The sequence below is a fragment of the Scyliorhinus canicula genome, chromosome 25 (genome assembly GCF_902713615.1).
Source record: "Scyliorhinus canicula chromosome 25, sScyCan1.1, whole genome shotgun sequence".
Classification (NCBI taxonomy): domain Eukaryota; kingdom Metazoa; phylum Chordata; class Chondrichthyes; order Carcharhiniformes; family Scyliorhinidae; genus Scyliorhinus; species Scyliorhinus canicula.
This window is the reverse complement of record NC_052170.1, coordinates 24,366,411-24,385,925: the sequence shown is the minus strand read 5'-3', so window position 1 is coordinate 24,385,925 and position 19,515 is coordinate 24,366,411. Positions and strand designations below refer to the sequence as shown.

The 19,515-nt window shown below is 42.9% G+C and overlaps 1 protein-coding gene across 3 annotated transcripts in view; it reads left to right on the top strand.

Annotated features, from left to right (window-relative positions):
• Nucleotides 1-9,265: 9,265 nt before the first annotated feature.
• Nucleotides 9,266-19,515, top strand: part of LOC119957114 (pancreatic secretory granule membrane major glycoprotein GP2-like) — a 48,020-nt gene continuing 37,770 nt past the window's right edge. The window contains exon 1 of one of the 3 annotated variants that reach the window (XM_038784814.1): nucleotides 9,266-9,534. The gene's annotated coding sequence lies outside the window, so the exon portion shown is untranslated. The remainder of the gene's footprint in view (nucleotides 9,535-19,515) is intronic. The other 2 variants (XM_038784813.1, XM_038784815.1) reach the window with 2 other exon arrangements.

Genomic DNA, 19,515 nt, shown 5'->3' with positions numbered 1-19,515 from the left:
CAGCTTAGAGATAGCTAGCAGAGATGGCTCCTATAGCTCAGTACATGGATCAATAAGACACAGCAACAGAGCTAACCAGCGAATACATCCCAAAATGACCAGAATTTAAAGAAGATTGAGTGTCAAGGTGGGCCTGAAGGTCCCTACAACCAACCAGCGGGATCCAGAAGCAAGATCTTTTTACCTTTCTGTAAAGAAAGAGTTTGCAGCTTTTAAAAGAAAAAATATAATAATAAAATAACTTAACTTAACCTGAAAAAGTGGTTTATTCCTGAAAATCTACGTTACTTACTTAGCAGTGCAGGACCCAGGACATCGTGTTAATTACGCCCAGCCGGTTTTTTTTGCTTTCTCCATGGTATCCAGCGTGGAGGCCTAGAATATTAGAAGTTTCTAGGTAAAGCGAGGCTAGAATATTAGAAGTTTCTAGCTGTGCAGAATGGGGGCTAGAGTTGGGGCGAGAATATTAGAAGTTTCTAGCTGAGCAGAATGGGGGCTAGAGTAGGGGCTAGAATATTAGAAGTTTCTAGTTCCCAAGAAACGGTTGGAATATTAGAAATTTCTAACCGGCACAAAGGCTAAAATATTAGAAGTTTCTGGTCTACGTGTGAGTCAGACTTTACATGCCGAGTTTAGTCTGGAAAGTCATTTGTGATTGACTTTCGTAAGGATATTCTGTGGATCGAGGGGACTGAAACTCAGGTTGGGTGTGAATCAGCAGACTAGAAGATGCTGACCCTGAGTGAAAGTCTGCAAGACATCTTGGTGACAGCACTAAAAGTCTTGCATCCATTACTAGTAAAAGGAGGCCAAAAAATAAATCGTCCTTAGAGTAAGGCAGATTGTGCGGAAATTTTCTGGAAAATAGGGACGCCTAGAATCTTCAGAGACCAATAACCAATCGACCCTTAACTAAAACAGGAAGATAGCGCCTTAGTCAGCATTGGATAGGGCCCAGAAAGGGTACTTATCCTTAATTTCAGATTGCAACTGAAAGGGACAACCAGGAACAGAACTTGAATTCCGAAAAATGGCAATGAGAATAATCCTCTTGCTCTGAAATATGGTCAAGAGAGTTGTAACAATGAAACAAGAGTGGAAAAGCTTAACAGAGGCAAAAAAAAACTCCTGCAGAAGTGAAACTTATCAGCATGGAGGGGTCTCAATTTTTGTTAAGAGTAACTAAAACCCTGCAGAATAGAGGTCCAAGATCTCAGTGGATAAATGTGAGTGTGTGTTTAATAAGGATTTGTGAAATCCTGCAGAGTAAAGATCCAAGATCTGAGTGGATGAATGAGTGTGTGTATGTCTAATAAGGAATTGTGAATTTCCTTTAAATATAGAATTTACAGTGCAGAAGGAGGCCATTCGGCCTATCGAGTCTGCACCGGCTCTTGGAAAGAGCACCCTACCCAAGGTCAACACCTCCCCCTATCCCAATAACCCCCCACCCAACACTAAGGGCAATTTTGGACACTAAGGGCAATTTATCATGGCCAATCCACCTAACCTGCACATTTTTGGACTGTGGGAGGAAACCAGAGCACCCGGAGGAAACCCACGCAGACACGGGGAGGATGTGGAGACTTCGCACAGACAGTGACCCAAGCCGGAATCGAACCTGGGACCCTGGAGCTGTGAAGCCATTGTGCTATCCACAATGCTACCCTGCTGCACAAAATGTTTGTATTTTTAAAAAATGTTGTATTTTGTAAAGCTGATTTTCACATAAATTGGAAGTTATAAATGGCAGGAAGAAATGTGATCCGTATGATGAGTAAATCAGTATGTTCAGAACTAAATTGGTCTCAGAATAAACAGATAAAGAGTTTGTGCTGGGCAGCAGTCAGCTGTTGCAGACTTTGAAACTGCTGCCTTGAAATTGACACTGCAGGCTCCGCAGGGTCCTAGTGCCCGACCAACACTTAGTGTCACTATCTTAAATAATGATGTTTAGAATGTTAAATACCTTGAAGAAGGAGCATTAGAGAATAAAGATATTGGACCAGGAGTTAGATTAGGAGAATTAATTGCAGTATCAGGAAATGAGAATCTGATTGCAGGAAAAGATTTAATAAAAATTGATGCAGAAACATAAAGATATTAAAACCAATTGATAATACAGAGGAAATTTGTGTGAAGCTACCAATTAAAACTGCAGGAAAAATAATCCATGAAGTTGTAAAATGTAAAGATGAGATTGTTCAGATTCTGGGTAAACATACAGTTGAATTAGAGAAGCATGGTGTCTGGAGCAAAAGACATTGTATCACAATTAAAGCACATGATCCTATTGGTGGGAAGACAGTGAATTAAAACCTGTTAGCAGCATTGGTTGGACAGATGATCAAGTTAAAATGTCATGTTTGGAACTTACTTTCATAAAAATCCGGTCGTAATCAAAATAAAGTAATTAAAGTAAATGCAGTAGCAATATCAGGAAAGTATCGGTAAGGTATTGACCAGATTAGATCACTGGGTGAGCAGAGGAGGAGTTTGAGATTCTTCGAATCTCACTCAGGGGTGCAATGACAAAAGGAGGAAGCTTAACAGGCTTTAATTGCATGATGTACAACAATGATAAGGAAAATAAACCAGTTCAAAAAGAAATGGTGGCAAAAGAAATCCGGAAGTCCTGGAGAGGGCACTTCTGGGGGAATCCAAATGAAAACAGAAGGTACAAATTCAAGAATAGGGCCCTCTCCACCCTTGATCTGTTCATTTGATTTTTCAGATGGAAAAAATAAATAACAAACCAGTTTACAAGAAGGAAGAGAACTACACTCCAGAGAAGAATCTTTTAGACAGGATTTGGGGAAAACTAATGATACAATTGGCTACATATTTGAGGGAATTAAATGCCAAAATCCGGAGGAAAACTTTATGGGTTAGAAACAAATCAAAATATCAAATTATTACTGAACAGTGAAACCTCCGGTCAGACATCTCTAACTGGACATCAGCTGATGGATGATCTGTGGTTTCCACGGGGTATGTACTACGCGGTGGAGTTATTAAGGGTCTCGGCAGACAGCAGCGACTGATGAGGAACCCCAACATGATAAATGACAATCATTTAAGAATTTTTGTAGCTTGATGCCACGGTGGGAAAATTGTTACCAATGCAGCAAAACAATATTGCATTGAAGAGCTGTAATCGTTATTAAAGAAAGAAATGTCATGCAAATTGGTCGGGACTGCTATATGTATGATAAGGGGGGTATGTGTGTCGTTAAAGAACTTGATCCGCATTTCTAAACTGTGTGAATGTTTTAATAGAGGGGTAGTTTAGTGTGTTTTCTTGATTTAACTACATAGAACATTATGAATAATATTGATGTTGTTTATATGCCATATTTAGTATGTAATAATTATTCGTCCCAAAGCCACGAAGGGATGTTTCGATATTGTACTTTATTTCTAGTATTTAAATTGTGATAACAGTTGCAAATACATAAAGTTGCAACACAGTCTATTTGTGTGGTTAGGTAATGAGTATTGTGTTAAGGTAAGACTTAATTTTTTTTACTGTGTATTTAACAATAGGGAGAATTTATGTTGAAAAGTGACAGTTCAATGTGGTTTTGCAAATGCTGTAATGGAAAATATACACTTTAATGTTGTAAGGGAAATGATGACAGACGAAAGGGATTTGAAGGAAATTTGTCAGAAAGACATTCTCTCATGTAAACCAGGGGTTGGCAGACATACATGCTTCACGACAATGTTAGACATTAATGTGGGGAAGTTAGGAATATAAGCAGGATCAATTGAACCTTTTAAATTAATGAAGCAAGGGGATCAGTGGGTGGTACATGATATCATAATTACCATTCCAATGACAAACGGAAAGCAATTTGGATGACGGAAAAATGGGACACCTAACAGCCAGTGATGGACAAAAGACCTTTTTGGTTACTAATGGACTGAGGTGTGTGCTGTTTCTGAGGGACATGAGGAAGCTTCTATGGCGCTGCTACCCCAAGGAAGTAAAATGCTTTGGAGGTAGTAAAACACACGGAAAGCAATTGTGTTACTTTCCTGAGCGGCTATGGCTATGGTTCACGGTAATTGGACTTGAGGAAGAAAAACAAGACTCTTATCGACACTGGTCTGAGATATGGATACATATACGAGTTTATTTTGGTGCACAAATTAAAATTGCAACACATGCATACAAATGACAAAGATCGGGGATATATGTTAGTACAATTGGATGGGGGGGGGACAATTAACCAAATAATATAGTTATGTTTCAAATGTCAAGACGGGGTGTTCTTGAAAATACAGGAAAATGTGTCATTTGAAACATGGAAGTCTGGCAATATCTAGTCTGAGAGGATATATGGGAAAGATCCCACAAAAGGTTAATAGCAGCTGCAAAGAGCAGGATTATAAAATGCAGATTCTTGCTCACAAACAGGTTTATCAAACACACAGGTTTCATGTGGTAAGCTAAAACAATGGCTCACACCTTCATGGAATGTAACTATCTCAGGAAGCATCTGGAAAGGTATGGATGAGAGTTTCAATTGGATTAAGTGACGAATGTTTAAAGCAGGCAGGTCTTTCAACTCATAACCAAGTTAAATTATAGCATACAGCTAAAAGCAAAGTCTCACACCTTAATTGAAATAAACTCTCTTAGGAAACAACTGGAAAATTAATCGACTCAAAATCACAGAATAAAAAGTAACACCTATTGAAACCAAAGGAACTTTGAACATCACAAAGGATAATGCAATCAAATCTGAGGTGACGTTATGCCCAAAATGAATAATTAGTGGTATTCAAATGTTTACATCAAAGATACTTTTTAACAATCAGAGGGAAATAAGTTAATTTACAATAGGACTCTAAAAACTTAATAAGTGCCTTTTAAACACAAATTCTTTATTGGGTTTATTAGTCACGATCGATCTTCGATTGATGACCCTTAATTTTGGATGTCCCACAAACATAAACATTTGGTCTATGGTGTGCTAGCGTTCATTAGCAGAGGGATTGAATTTAAGAGCCGTGAGGTGATGATGCAGCTGTACAAAACCTTGGTAAGGCCACATTTGGAGTACTGTGTGCAGTTCTGGTCACCTCATTTTAGGAAGGATGTGGAAGCTTTGGAAAAGGTGCAAAGGAGATTTACCAGGATGTTGCCTGGAATGGAGAGTAGGTCTTACGAGGAAAGGTTGAGGGTGCTGGGCCTTTTCTCAATCGAAAGGAGAAGGATGAGGGGCGACTTGATAGATCAGGGGAATAGATAGAGTAGACAGTCAGAGACTTTTTCCCCGGGTGGAATAAACCATTACAAGGGGACATAAATTTAAGGTGAATGGTGGAAGATATAGGGGGGATGTCAGAGGTAGGTTCTTTACCCAGAGAGTAGTGGGCGCATGGAATGCACTGCCTGTGGAAATAGTTGAGTTGGAAACATTAGGGGCCTTCAAGCGGCAATTGGATAGATACATGGATTACGGTAGAATGATGGGGTGTAGATTAATTTGTTCTTAATCTGGGACAAAAGCTCAGCACAACATTGTGGGCCGAAGGGCCTGTTCTGTGCTGTATTTTTCTATGTTCTATGTTCTATGTAATTGTTAGAAAGAGAATATAAACCCAGGGGACAGAAACAGAAGAGCAACAACAACAAGAGAAACAGCAACATGAGAGAAGGGGAGGAGAACTCGGAGAGAGAGAGAGAGCACGGCCATGGGAAAGACAAGGCAAGCAGCCGAGTTTAAACAGTTATACATCTAAGGAAGACTAGAAATTACACAGGAGTCAGAGTCAGCTTAGAGATAGCTAGCAGAGTTGGCTCCTGTAGCTCAGTACATGGATCAACAAGACACAGCACAGAGCTAACCAGCGAATATAACTCAAAATGACCAGAATTTAAAGAAGATTGAGTGTCAAGGTGGGCCTGAAGGTCCCTACAACCAACCAGCAGGATCCAGAAGCAAGATCTTTTTACCTTTCTGTAAAGAAAGTGTTTGCAGCTTTTAAAAGAAAAAATATAATAATAAAATAACTTAACTTAACCTGAAAAAGTGGATTATTCCTGAAAATCTACGTTACTTACTTAGCAACACAGGACACAGGACATCGATGCTACTAAGTGGTAAGTAGATAAAATCTTCGGAGAAGGTATGGGTTATACTGGGGGATAACTTGAAAATATAGTTTGACCTGAATAGCACCCATCGAAGCCTGCATCGGAGTGAGGGAGTGAGAATCCCTGTTCACCATTTAGAATATCGACCCTTTTTTGGTATGGGGGGAATTCTAATAATGTGGTGAGTTTTCAAAAACAATTCCCTTCATAATTTTATATGTTTCTGTAAGGTCCCCCCCCCCCCCCACCCCCCCGTCATCCTTCTAAATTTCTAAATTCCAACGAGTACAGTCCAAGACTACTCAACCTCTCCTCATAATCCAACCCCTTCAGATTTGGGATTAAACTAGTCTCCTCTGCACACCCTCCAGCACCAGTACATTCTTTCTCAGGTAAGGAGACCAAAACTGAACACAACACTCCAGGTGTGGCCTCACTAACACCTGATACAATTGCAGCATAACCTCGCTAGTCTTAAACTCCATCCCTCAAACAATGAAGACAAAAAACCTGTTGCACCTGTAAACCAACTTGTTGTGACTCATGCACCAGCAAAACCAGGTCTTTCTGCACAGCAGCAGGTTTTAATATTTTATTATTCAAATAATAATCCCTTTTGCTGTTATTCCTACCAAAATGGATCTCCTCACAGTTTTCAACATTGTATTCCATCTGCCATACCCTAGCCCATTCACTTAACCTATCCAAATCCCTCTGCAGACTTCCGGTAAATGTGGTGATTTACATTTTAGAATCCAGGACTGTGAGTGACAGGGGCTGGATTACATTACCCAATGCAGAGCACATGACACAGGGCACAGTCACATTTCCCCCTCCAGCCATTCTATTGGGTAAGCTTTGCACTCCAGGGAGAATTGTTGTCCGCTCTGTTTCCCTCATAAGGAGACAGAGGGTCCCATAGGCAGAAGTCAACACTGAGGAACAGGCAATCTTACTGAACCTCCTCCAGCTCACACGGGACCACCTCCTGAGGTGTGTCTGTAAGTAGTCAGGTATGAATTAGAATGAATTTAGAATATGCTGAGAGGTGTATCACTGTTTTTGAAGATGGGCTCAGGTCTGTGTGTGTTCTCCAGTCCCAATACAGAGCCCCTGAATGAGCTGTGTCATTGAGGAGACTGGAGATGGATCTGGATGATGAATCCAGCAAGTCACAAACAAGCATGGTTTAGAACAAAGAGAAGAAAGAACAAAGAAATATTACAGCACAGGAACAGGCCCTTCGGCCCTCCAAGCCTGCGCCGTTCCAGATCTAGGAGCAATAGGGTGGTTGTGATGGGAGATTTTAACTTCCCCAACATTGAATGGGATTCATGTAGTGTTGGAGGCGTGGATGGAACAGAGTTTTTAAGGAGCATCCAGGAGAGTTTTTTTTAGAGCAGTATGTAAATAGTCCAACTCGGGAAGGGGCCATGCTGGACCTGGTATTGGGGAATGATCCCGGCCAGGTGGTTGATGTTTCAGTCGGCGATTACTTTGGGAATAGCGATTACAATTCCATAAATTTTAGAATACTAATGGACAAAGATGAGAGTGGTCCTAAAGGAACAAAATTCGGCAGGAGCTCTGGAATGTGGATTGGGAGCAGCTGTTTAAGGATAAATCCACATTTGAAATGTGGAAGTCTTTTAAGGAAAGGTTGATTAGAGTGCAGGACAGACATGTTCCTGTGAAAATGAAAGATAGAAATGGCAAGATTAGGGAACCATGGATGACAGGTGAAATTGTGAGACTAGCTAAGATGAAAAAGGAAGCATACATAGGATCGAGGCAACTCAAAACGGATGAAGCTTTGGAGGAAATTCGGGAAAGCTTCTTAATTGTGTCTTCACTGGAGTCAGTGTGTGGGACTTCCCGGCCATTCCTATTGGTGTGATTCCGGTCCCACTGACAGAGCCCCCTCCCCCTGCCGTGGGGCGGAGGGTGTAAACACCGGGAAGCCCCATTGACAGCGATGGGACTGAAAGATCCTTCCATTGGCCAATGGCCTCAGGAGCCACAAAACAGGCTGTAGGATGGCCAGGAAAATTGCCCCGTGCCCCTCAGATTCTCTGTTCGGGGTCTCCACTGTTTCACAGATCACCATGGAGATGTACCAGACATTTAGCAGGGCTGGGTTATCCCCCAATCCACATCAACTCACAAACAACAACAGGGGACAATTACAAACAAATTTCTATTAGGTTTCGATTGGCGGTTGGAATGTGTGTGGGTTGGTGGTTTAACTGGGCGTGGATTCTGGTGTGAAATAAGAACATAAGAACTAGGAGCAGAAGTCGGCCATCTGGCCCCTCGAGCCTGCTCTGCCATTCAATGAGATCATGGCTGATCTTTTGTGGACTCAGCTCCACTTTCTGGCCGGAACACCATAACCCTTTTTTCCTTTATTCATCAAAAAATAATCTATCTTTATCTTAAAAACATTTAATGAAGGAGCCTCAATTGCTTCACTGGGCAAGGAATTCCATTGATTCACAACCCTTTGGGTGAAGATGTTCCTCCGAAGCTCAGTCCTAAATCTACTTCCCCTTATTGTGAGGCGATGCCCCCTCGTTCTGCTTTCACCCGCCAGTGGAAACAACCTGCCCCCATCTATCCTATCTATTCCCTTCATAATTGTATATGTTTCTGTATGATCCACCCCCTCATCCTTCTAAATTCCAACGAGTACAGTCCCAGTCTACTCAACCTCTCCTCATAATCCAACTCCTTCAGTTCTGGGATTAACCTCGTGAATCTCCTCTACACCCTCCAGCACCAGTACATTCTTTCTCAGGTAAGGAGACCAAAACTGAGCACAACACTCCAGGTGTGGCCTCACTAACACCTGATACAATTGCAGCATAACCTCGCTAGTCTTAAATTCCATCCCTCAAACAATGAAGGACAAAAAACCTGATGCACCTGTAAACCAACTTGTTGTGACTCATGCACCAGCACAACCAGGTATTTCTGCACAGCAGCAGGTTTTAATATTTTATTATTGAAATAATAATCCCTTTTGCTGTTATTCCTACCAAAATGGATCTCCTCACAGTTGTCAACATTGTATTCCATCTGCCATACCCTAGCCCATTCACTTAACCTATCCAAATCCCTCTGCAGACTTCCGGTAAATGTGGTGATTTACATTTCAGAATCCAGCACTGTGAGTGACAGGGGCTGGATTACATTACCCAATGCAGAGCACATGACACAAGGCACAGTCACATTTCCCCCTCCAGCCATTCTATTGGATAAGCTTTGCTCTCCAGGGAGCAAATCAGAATTGTCGTCCGGTCTGTTTCCCTCATAAGGAGACAGAGGGTCCCATAGACAGTAGTCAACACTGAGGAACAGGCAATCTTACTGAACCTCCTCCAGCTCACACCGGAACACCAACTGAGGCTCCGGTAAGTAATCAGGTATGAATTAGAATTTAGAATATGTTGAGAGTTTTATCACTGTTTTTGAAGATGTGCTCAAGTCTGTGTGTGTTCTCCAGTCCCAATACAGAGCTCCTGAATGAGCTGTGTCATTGAGGAGACTGGAGATGGATCTGAATGATGAATCCAGTAAGTCACAAACAAGCATGGTTTAGAACAAAGAGAACAAAGAACAAAGAAATATTTAAGCACAGGAACAGGCCCTTCGGCCCTCCAAGCCTGTGCCGATCCAGATCCTCTATCTGAAACTGTCGCCTATTTTCTAAGGATCTGTATCCCTCTGCTCCCTGCCCTTTCATGTATCTGTCCAAAATACGCTATCGTGCCCACCTCTACCACCTCTGTCGGCAATGCGTTCCAGGCACCCACCACCCTCTGCGTAAAGGATTTTCCAGGCATATCTCCCTTAAACTTTTCCCCTCTCACCTTGAACTCGTGACCCCTAGTAATTGAGTCCCCCACTCAGGGATAAAGCTTCTTGCTATCCACCCTGTCCATACCTCTCATGATTTTGTACCTCAATGGGTTCCCTCCCTCAACCACCATCTTTCTAATGAAAATAATCCTAATTTACTGAGCCTCTCTTCATAGCTAGCACCCTCCATACCAGGCAACATCCTGGTGAATCTCCTCTGCACCTTCTCAAAAGCATCCACATCCTTTTGGTAATGTGGCGACCAGAACTGTACGCAGTATTCCAAATGTAGCCAAACCACATTCTTATACAACTGTAACATGACCTGCCAACTCTTGTAATCAATATCCGTTCCGATGAAGGAAAGCATGCCGTCTGCCTTCTTGACCACTCTATCGACCTAAACAGCCACCTTCAGTGTACAATGGACCTGAACCCCCAGATCTCTCTGTACATCAATTTTCCCCAGGGCTTTTTCATTTACCATATAGTTCACTCTTGAATTGGATCTTCCAAAATGTCTCACCTCGCATTTGCCCGGATTGAACTCAATCTGCCATTTCTCTGCCCAACTCTCCAATTTATCTATATTCTGCTGTGTTCTCTGACAGTCCCTTCACTATCTGCTATTCCACCAATCTTAGTGTCATCTCCAAACTTGCTAATCAGACAACCCGTACTTTCCTCCAGATCATTTATGTATATCACAAACAACAGTGGTCCCAGCACAGATCCCTGTGGAACACCACTAGTCACCTTTCTCCATTTTGAGAAACTCCCTTCCACCATTACTCTCTGTCTTGGGCTGCCCAGCTAATTCTTTATCCATCTACCTAGTCCACCCTGGACCCCACGAGACTTCACTTTCTCCATCAGCCTACCATGGGGAACCTTATCAAATGCCTTACTGAAGTCCGTGTATATGACATCTACAGCCCTTCCCTCTTCAATCAACTTTGTCACTTCCTCAAAGAATTCCATTACGTTGGTAAGACATGACCTTCCCTTCACAAAACCATGTTGCCTATCACTGATAAGCCCATTTTCTTCCAAATGGGAATAGGTCCTATCCCTCAGTATCTTCTCCAGCAGCTTCCCTACCACTGATGTCAGGCTCACCGGTCTAAAATTACCTGGATTATCCCTGCTACCCTTCTTAAACAAGGGAACAACATTAGCAATTCTCCAGTCCTCTGGGACCTCACCCATGCTCAAGGATGCTGCAAAGATGTTTGTTAAGGCCCCAACTATTTCCTCTCTCACTTCCTTCAGTAACCTGGGATAGATCCCATCCGGACCTGGGGACTTGTCCACCTGAATGCCTTTCAGAATACCCAACACATCCTCCCTCCTTATGCCGACTTGACCTAGAGGAATCAAACATCTACCGTATATACTCGCGTATCATGCGACTTTTGAGAACCTAAATTATAACCGAAATTTGGGGGGTCGCATGATACGCGAGATACAAAATTTGCGGGTGTGAAGTGCTGGCCAAGATTAGGCTGTTAGGCTGTTAAGCAGACCGTATCCATTTACGGTAAGTCAAATAGTACCCAGTAGTTAATGAAACTATTATATTTATGAAATATAAAACAGGAATACATATGTAGGTTAATTAACATTTAATAAAATAAAAACACTTTTAAAACAAACTATTACAGGTAAACTAAAATCCTTCAAATTCGCTTTCATTGTTATCAGTGTCATCATCGAATAAAGCTTGGAATTCTCCTTCATTTCGACCCGCGATTTGCGCATTTATAGGAAGGAGTTTCCTTCAATTTTTCTTTTTGTTTTCTCCAGTTTCGGACACAGCTTTCTCCGACACCAAACAGCTTTGCAGCTTTAACGTTGTTGCTTTGTTCCGCTTCGGCAACAACTTGCAGCTTCAATTTGGCAGTATATTTCTTCGCAGATCTTTTCTCCATAGTGGCTAAGGGTAGAATGTATTAGATCGTTGTTATGTGTTACGGTACTTGTTACGTGTTAGGTAACTGTTTATTATCGTGATTAGAAACAGCAAAACAGCTGTTTCTCATTCGGTTGTTTATAGCGGAAAGCCTAGCCCAGTGCCATCTGGTATCTCAAAAAAGCGACTCGCATGATACATAAGATATATGATAAAATCATGTTTTGGGGCCGAAAATTTAGGGGTCGCATGATACGCGAGATCGCAGGATACGCGAGTATATACGGTATCCCTAACCTCAACATCTGTAGATAGATAAACTCAATGTTTACTATCCCACTCCCAGAGAGACTTCACTGACTATAGATAGATAAACTCAATGTTTACTATCCCACTCCCAGAGAGACTTCACTGACTATAGATAGATAAACTCAATGTTTACTATCCCACTCCCAGAGAGACTTCACTGACTATAGATAGATAAACTCAATGTTTACTATCCCACTCCCAGAGAGACTTCACTGACTATAGATAGATAAACTCAATGTTTACTATCCCACTCCCAGAGAGATTTCACTGACTATAGATAGATAAACTCAATGTTTACTATCCCACTCCCAGAGAGACTTCACTGACTATAGATAGATAAACTCAATGTTTACTATCCCACTCCCAGAGAGACTTCACTGACTATAGATAGATAAACTCAATGTTTACTATCCCACTCCCAGTGAGACCACTGACTATAGATAGATAAACTCAATGTTTACTCTCCCACTCCCAGAGAGACTTCACTGACTATAGATAGATAAACTCAATGTTTACTATCCCACTCCCAGTGAGACCACTGACTATAGATAGATAAACTCAATGTTTACTATCCCTCTCCCAGTGAGACCACTGACTATAGATAGATAAACTCAATGTTTACTATCCCTCTCCCAGTGAGACCACTGACTATAGATAGATAAACTCAATGTTTACTATCCCTCTCCCAGTGAGACCACTGACTATAGATAGATAAACTCAATTGGGCGCGATTCTCCGCAAATGCGGCGAGTCGTAAAGGCTGACCGTGAAACTGCCCGTTTTTCACGGCAGCCTCCCCGCCCCCTTCCGGGACACGATTCACCCGCCCCGTGCGGGGCTAGCAGTGGGGCCCCGTGAAGCACGGCATCGCGGGCTTAGCGACTGTCGCTATGTCCGCGCGCCAAGCGTCACGCCGGCTGACGTCATCACGCAGGTGCGTCAAACCCGCGCATGCGCGGGACGTCATGCCCCTCAGCCGCCCCGCAGACTGATCCTGCGGGGTGGTGGAAGAACAAATAGTGCGTGGGTATCGGATCCGCTGCCCGCGATCGGTGCCCACCGATCGCAGGCCCATGCCACCCGTGGTGCGGCCGTGCCAATCGGTGCCATGGTTGTCCGGGACGGGCACTTTGCAGCCATTTTCACGAACGCTGAAAGCAGGTGTGATCGCAGCCGTGAAAACGGCCGTAAACTCCCCGGTACTCGGCCCATTGGCCCGCGGAGAATCGCACAATTCAGTATTGATCCGAGCTACAAAATATGGTCCATTGTCTGAGCTCACCATTTTGGAAACCCCAAAACAAGGAATGACTTCCGTTAACAACAACTTCACTACTGTATGTGCCGTAAAATTAGTGGTGGGGAAGGCTTCAATCCATTTACTAAACACATCGATTATTACTAAACAATATTTATAGCACTGTGCTTTTGGCAATTCGATAAAATCAAGCTGTGTACAAGCGAAAGGACCATCTGACAAGGGAGTGGTTCCTGGAGGGCATTTAATACCTTTACCCTTATTATGTTTCATGCAAATGACGCATCGATCCTGCCGTGTTTGCGCTGCTGTATTCAAATCTGGGTGTCACCAAGTTTTTAGGAGTAGCTGTACCACTCCCTCCTTGCCAAGATGGGTACAAGAATGCAATTAATCAACAAGTACCGGCAATAAAGAATTCGGAATACAAACTTGACCAGCTGGAGTCAGCCAGAGGTCTCGTGTCAAGGAGTGCGAACACCCCATTGACTTCCATAGTGTTCGCTCAGAATCAGAGGCGTCCCTCTGTAAATTTTGAACTTTAGTTATCTCTGGCATGCCCTTCGTCCTCAATGCAGGTACCTGGTTTAGAGCCTGATTAGCCCCACTGGGAACAATTAAAGAGGTTGATGAAGCTGCAGTTTTAGCAGCTGAATCAGCACGGGCATTTCCTAATTGAACAGGAGTGTCACCCTTCGTGTGCGCAACATATTTAATAACTGCCAATTGATGGGGAAGCTGAATAGTATCGAGGAGATTTTTAACCAAAATGCATTTTGAATGGGAGTTCCCGCAGAGGTGAGAAAACCTCGGTGTTGCCAGAGGCGGCCAAAATCATGGGTCACGCCAAAGGCATACCTAGAATCAGTGTAAACATTAGTACTTTTGTCTGTGGCCAAAATACATGCTTGAGTAAGGGCGACTAGCTCGGCTTTTTGTGCAGAGACAGGGGTCTGGGCGGCTGCTGCTTCCTGCACGTCAGTGTCGGTTACCACGGCATATCCCGACTGTGGGACGGGAAATGGAAGAACTGCCATCAACATCAAAAATTAGATCTGGATTATCAATAGGCCTGTCTGTTAAATCCGGGCGAGGCGTGGTAAGGAAGTGATTCCGAAGTAAACAATCGTGTGGTGGGTCCCCAAGGTTATCGGGGGGCTGTTCGAGGAACACAGCAGGATTTAAGGTTGAACAATAATGAAAAGAAAGGTGGGGTTTTGCAATAGTGAAACCTCATAGCGGCTCAAGCGCGCTTGAGTCAGATGCTGGGTTTGCTGAGCCGTTAGGAGAGACACAATAGAGTGCGAAGTATGCACTTGTACTGGCTGGTGAAGGGTCAGATTAGAGGCTGCCTGTGCTAACAAATGGACAGCCATAAGAATGTGGGTGCAGGGAGGTAGCCCCCAAGCTACAGGATCTAATTTAGTAGACCAGTAGGCGACCGGGCGACGCCGGTCACCGTGTTCTTGTGTAAGAACACCAGTGGCACATTGATCAAGAACATTAATGTACAGCTGAAAGGGTCTGTCATACATAGGTTGTCCTAGTGCTGGGGCGGTAGCCAGGGCATTTTTCAGAGTAATAAATGATTGCTTTGCTGAATCAGGTAGTTCAAACTTAAGAGGAGCATTTTGAGAGGAGTACGGAGTTAATTCTTTAGTATGTACAGTAACATTCGGAATCCATTGTCTGCGAAAGTTCACTAATCCTAAAAAGGCTCGCACCTGCTTGGGTGATGTAGGAAATGGGGTCTGCAGTATAGGAGTAATGCGTTCCTGAGTAAGCGAGCGATCAGTAGCACTTATTAGGACACCCAAATATTTGACCTGTCGTTGGCCTTTATGAACTTTAGCGGGCGGGATCACATATCTCCATGAATGAGGACGGATGAGCAGGTAAAAGGTGTCACACTGGTTAGCGATGAAATCAGGGCTGACAAGGAGTAAGTCATCAACATATTGAATGATGGTGGAGCCACCAGGAGGTGCTAATGTCGCTAACCGGGAGGGCAATGCCTGTGAGAAAATGGTTGGAGAATGAATGAAGCCCTGTGGGAGCCTAGTCCAAGTGTATTGCTTTCCCTTAAATGTAAAGGCAAACAAATACTGTGATTCAGGGGCGAGGGGTATCGCAAAAAAGGCATGTTGTAAATCAACAAGGGTGAAAATAGTGGCTTCCAGTGGGACATTACTAAGGATTGTCACCGGGTTTGGGACAATAGGATGTAAGGGTTCCACTATCTGATTAATACGCCGGAGGTCTTGGACCAAACGCCATTCGGATGGTCTTCCTATCTTTGGAACTGGAAGAATCGGGGTGTTACAGGGCGATTGGCATGGTATCAAAATTCCCTGTTGAAGGAACGATTGAATCATGACCGAGACTCCTTCTTCAGCCTCGGGGCGCAAAGGGTACTGTGAAATCAAGGGCAAGGGCATAGCAGGTTTGACTCTAATAACAACGGGAGGGACATTAGTGAGACCAGCTTCGTGTTTGGAGGCTGCCCATAAATCTGCGGGTAGTTCAGGAGTCGTAGATTGGGCTGAACGATGGTGGTGCAGTGTGCCAATGAGGACAAATGGGCGTTTAAAATATTCTAAAGTGCCTGCGGGTAGGGTTTGACTTCCATTAAGGAAAGGATCAGCTTGTCCTCTTAGTGCAGCTGCCAGAAATCCCAAGGACTTGGCACTGTAGCTTTCGTTGACAGAAAGGGTCACGTGGGGTGATACAAGTCTCGACTGACGCCATAGGCTGTGGGGTAAATCGGCAAGAAAGGCAGACCCTTCTTTTCTCTTAGCGAGGCCAACAAAGGAAACGGATTGTAGAGAACCGATGGCGTCTTGGTAAATGCTCTCCAAAGCGGGCGAGCATCCTGTATGATCGTAGCAAAGAGTGACATGTGGATTGGGAATATCTAAGGGAGGTGAAAAGTGTGAGGGATCAAAATTAATCGACCACCACTGTGGAGTAGTGAATAGGGGAAAATTTTGAAGCTGGGCCTGTGGGATAGGTGATATGGTAATGCCGTTATCAAGGCTTGGGTCACTATATTCTCTCATCTGGACTCTATCGGGTGTTTTAATAGCTGTGCCAAAGTGTCATTAATCTTTTGTAAGACTTCCTGCAGTTTGTAGATTTTTATTTTTTTAAACAATGGTACTCAGGGTTAACGTTAGCTGCCAGCATAGAACAGAGAGCAATCGGGCCCAGGCTTAGAAGTTATTAAATTCTGCAGCTGGTGACCTGGTATTTGAGACAGTTCTAGAAACATTCCATTATCAATGCACTTGTATTACCGCTCCGAATTTGCAGTGTCTGTCTGCCTAATAGAGATAGATAGAGAAATACAGCACAGAACAGGCCCTTCGGCCCACGATGTTGCGCCGAACTTTTGTCCTAGGTTAATCATAGAATTTTGGACAATTTTTCATGGCCAATCCACCCAACCTGCACATCTTTGGACTGTGGGAGGAAACCGGAGTACCCGGAGGAAACCCACGCACACACGGGGAGGATGTGCAGACTCCACACAGACAGTGACCCAAGTCGAAATCGAACTTGGGACCCTGGAGCTGTGAAGCAATTGTGCTATCCACAATGCTACCGTGCTGCCCTTAAGAAGTTAACCTACACTCCATTATTCTACCCTAATCCAAGTACCTATCCAATAGCCTCTTGAAGGTCCCTAACTTTTCCGACTCAACTACTACCACAGGCCCCCACTACTCTCTGGGTAAAGAACCTACCTCTGACATCCCCTCTATATCTTCCACCATTTATCTTAAATTTATGTCCCCTTGTAATAGGGTCAGGTGTCGCTAGTTGAGGTACATCCTTCCTGGGAGAGTGCTATGAGTAGTCAATTTTCAATGTTTGCTATTTAACCAGTTTTTTTTTTGAAAGAGACATTACTGGATGTTTATTATTTTTTTTATTTCAAATGAACTGAACCACCGCCGAGTCTATCTGGACGGCCTGAAATGATCTGAAGTTATTTTAGACAAGAATCCATTGTTAAGTTCCTAACCTTAATCTTGTATTGACTTTGCTCCCTTTTTTTCATTTTGGGCGATTTGTCATCCTCAGATATTCCTGAACAAAAACTAATGGAGTGTTTTAGCCCCTTTCTGATCAAGGTGGATAGCCTAACTTGGTTCTTTTCCCATATGCGCATTCCGTTTTCAAGACCTGTTAATTCTATACCCAATTTTAATTCTTTATCCTGCCAGTTGGCTAACAAGGGGGCATCCTTCAATTTTGGACAATAATCCCCCCATAGAGCAACTAACTTTTTAGCAGTTGATCCCCTATTATTTTCCCAAATCACTTGTTGAGCTTCTATGACTGTTGATAGGTCTTTAGTTCCCCCCAGTATTGTTCACACAGCGTTTGCAGTGCGCTGCCATTTTCAAAAGTTGTATCTAAACTTTTACCCATTGCACCCTTTGTCTGATGCCAGATGGTCCTTCCGATTACAATTTTAACAATTGATTAAGGAAATTACGTGTGTGATCTTTTATGTCAGTGTCCGCACGCATTCTGCCCTGTTTATGTGTTATTAAGCAGAGTTCTCCGCATCTGCAGGAGATTATAATTTAAATCACGGAGTAATCGCGCTCCGGGCAAACCAATTAACAGCTCGAAGGTAACACTGTAAATATTCTATGTCACCCGCCTTACAAAGTTAACGGGAACCTTTTATCGCGAAGGTTTCAGGTAATAACAAGGACCATGTTGGCATTGATATCTCTTTACCTCTTTCAAATAATCACAGCTTGAAACATAATTTTTAAAGTCAAAGTCTGATAAATGAAATATGAATTCTTTCCCTCTCTCTCTTATCTATCTCTCTCCCTCTCTACGTAACTCTGTCTGTCTTTGGAACTCTTGTTGCTCTTTCTCTTTATCTGCCTACCTCTCCATCTCTGCCTCTCCCTGACTCGCTCTCTTTCGCTCTCTCAACTTTCGTTGTCTCTAACAGATCCTGTCTCTGTCCCTGTCTCTCTCTCTCTCCTTCAACCTCTTCCTCTGTCTCTCTTTCTCTCTCTTGGATTCAGCCCTTGTCCTTGGGGAAAAATTTTGAACAAAAACATTTTTCATTCTCCTTCGAAAACTTTATCTGTGTTATTCCATTTAAGTCAATTTGCATTGATTAATTTAAGAGGCATTAGCTATTCTTAGAGACGTGTAGTTTTCTTTGTCAATTCAAAAAAGACCAACTGTCTGCTGAAATGGTTAATGTTTCCTGCAGAATCTAAGGGGCGGAGAACTTGGTGTGATGCCTTTTGCGTCTTTTCACGTAATCTAAAAGCTTATTCATAGTTAATTACTTCTATTCGTAAAGTTAATTCGAAAGGCATTTTCTTATAAACTGAAATAGTGTGAACTGAACAACTTTGAAGAGAGAAAGCTTAGGAACATTTACAAGAGGATATGTGAATGTTTTGCCCTTAGTTTAAAAACAATTCGAGTATTCATTTTGTTCTCCTTCAGAAGAACCACCTGTTATCATAATAAGGCCAGTACAACATACCAAGCAGTAGTTCGTTTACATTATCTGATCTACTAAATTTCATTCAAAATCAATGTTAAAATTCAGTCATTATCCCCAGCATGCTTCTAAATTGGTAACTCATTAACTTCACTTCCATAATTCCCTTCTTGTGGATCTTTTAATCAACACTTTTTAGTAAATTATCATGTCCTCCGTAGAAAAGGGTTGTTTATAATGTATGGAGAATGGACGTATGACAGTTCCCTATGTGTTATGAGCCTGGCAGCAAGGGGGCAAGGTCAAGGTGGCTAGGGCTGTTCTCCTGTGTCAGTAAAACAATATCTTACACATTACAAGGGGGAGGCTGGAGGAAAAGTTTCCTTCTCATTAGGTTGGAGTGATAAATCAAGAAAAGCCTGATTAACAGAGGTAAAGGGTTGTTGCATATTTACAGCTTGCGTATGTGACCGAGTGCGTGTCGCTACGGGGGAAACGTTAGCGGGCGTTTCATTGGTAATGGGATCAGAAGGGGGAGTCAGGACTTGGGACAGTGGCATTGTAGGATCGGGGAG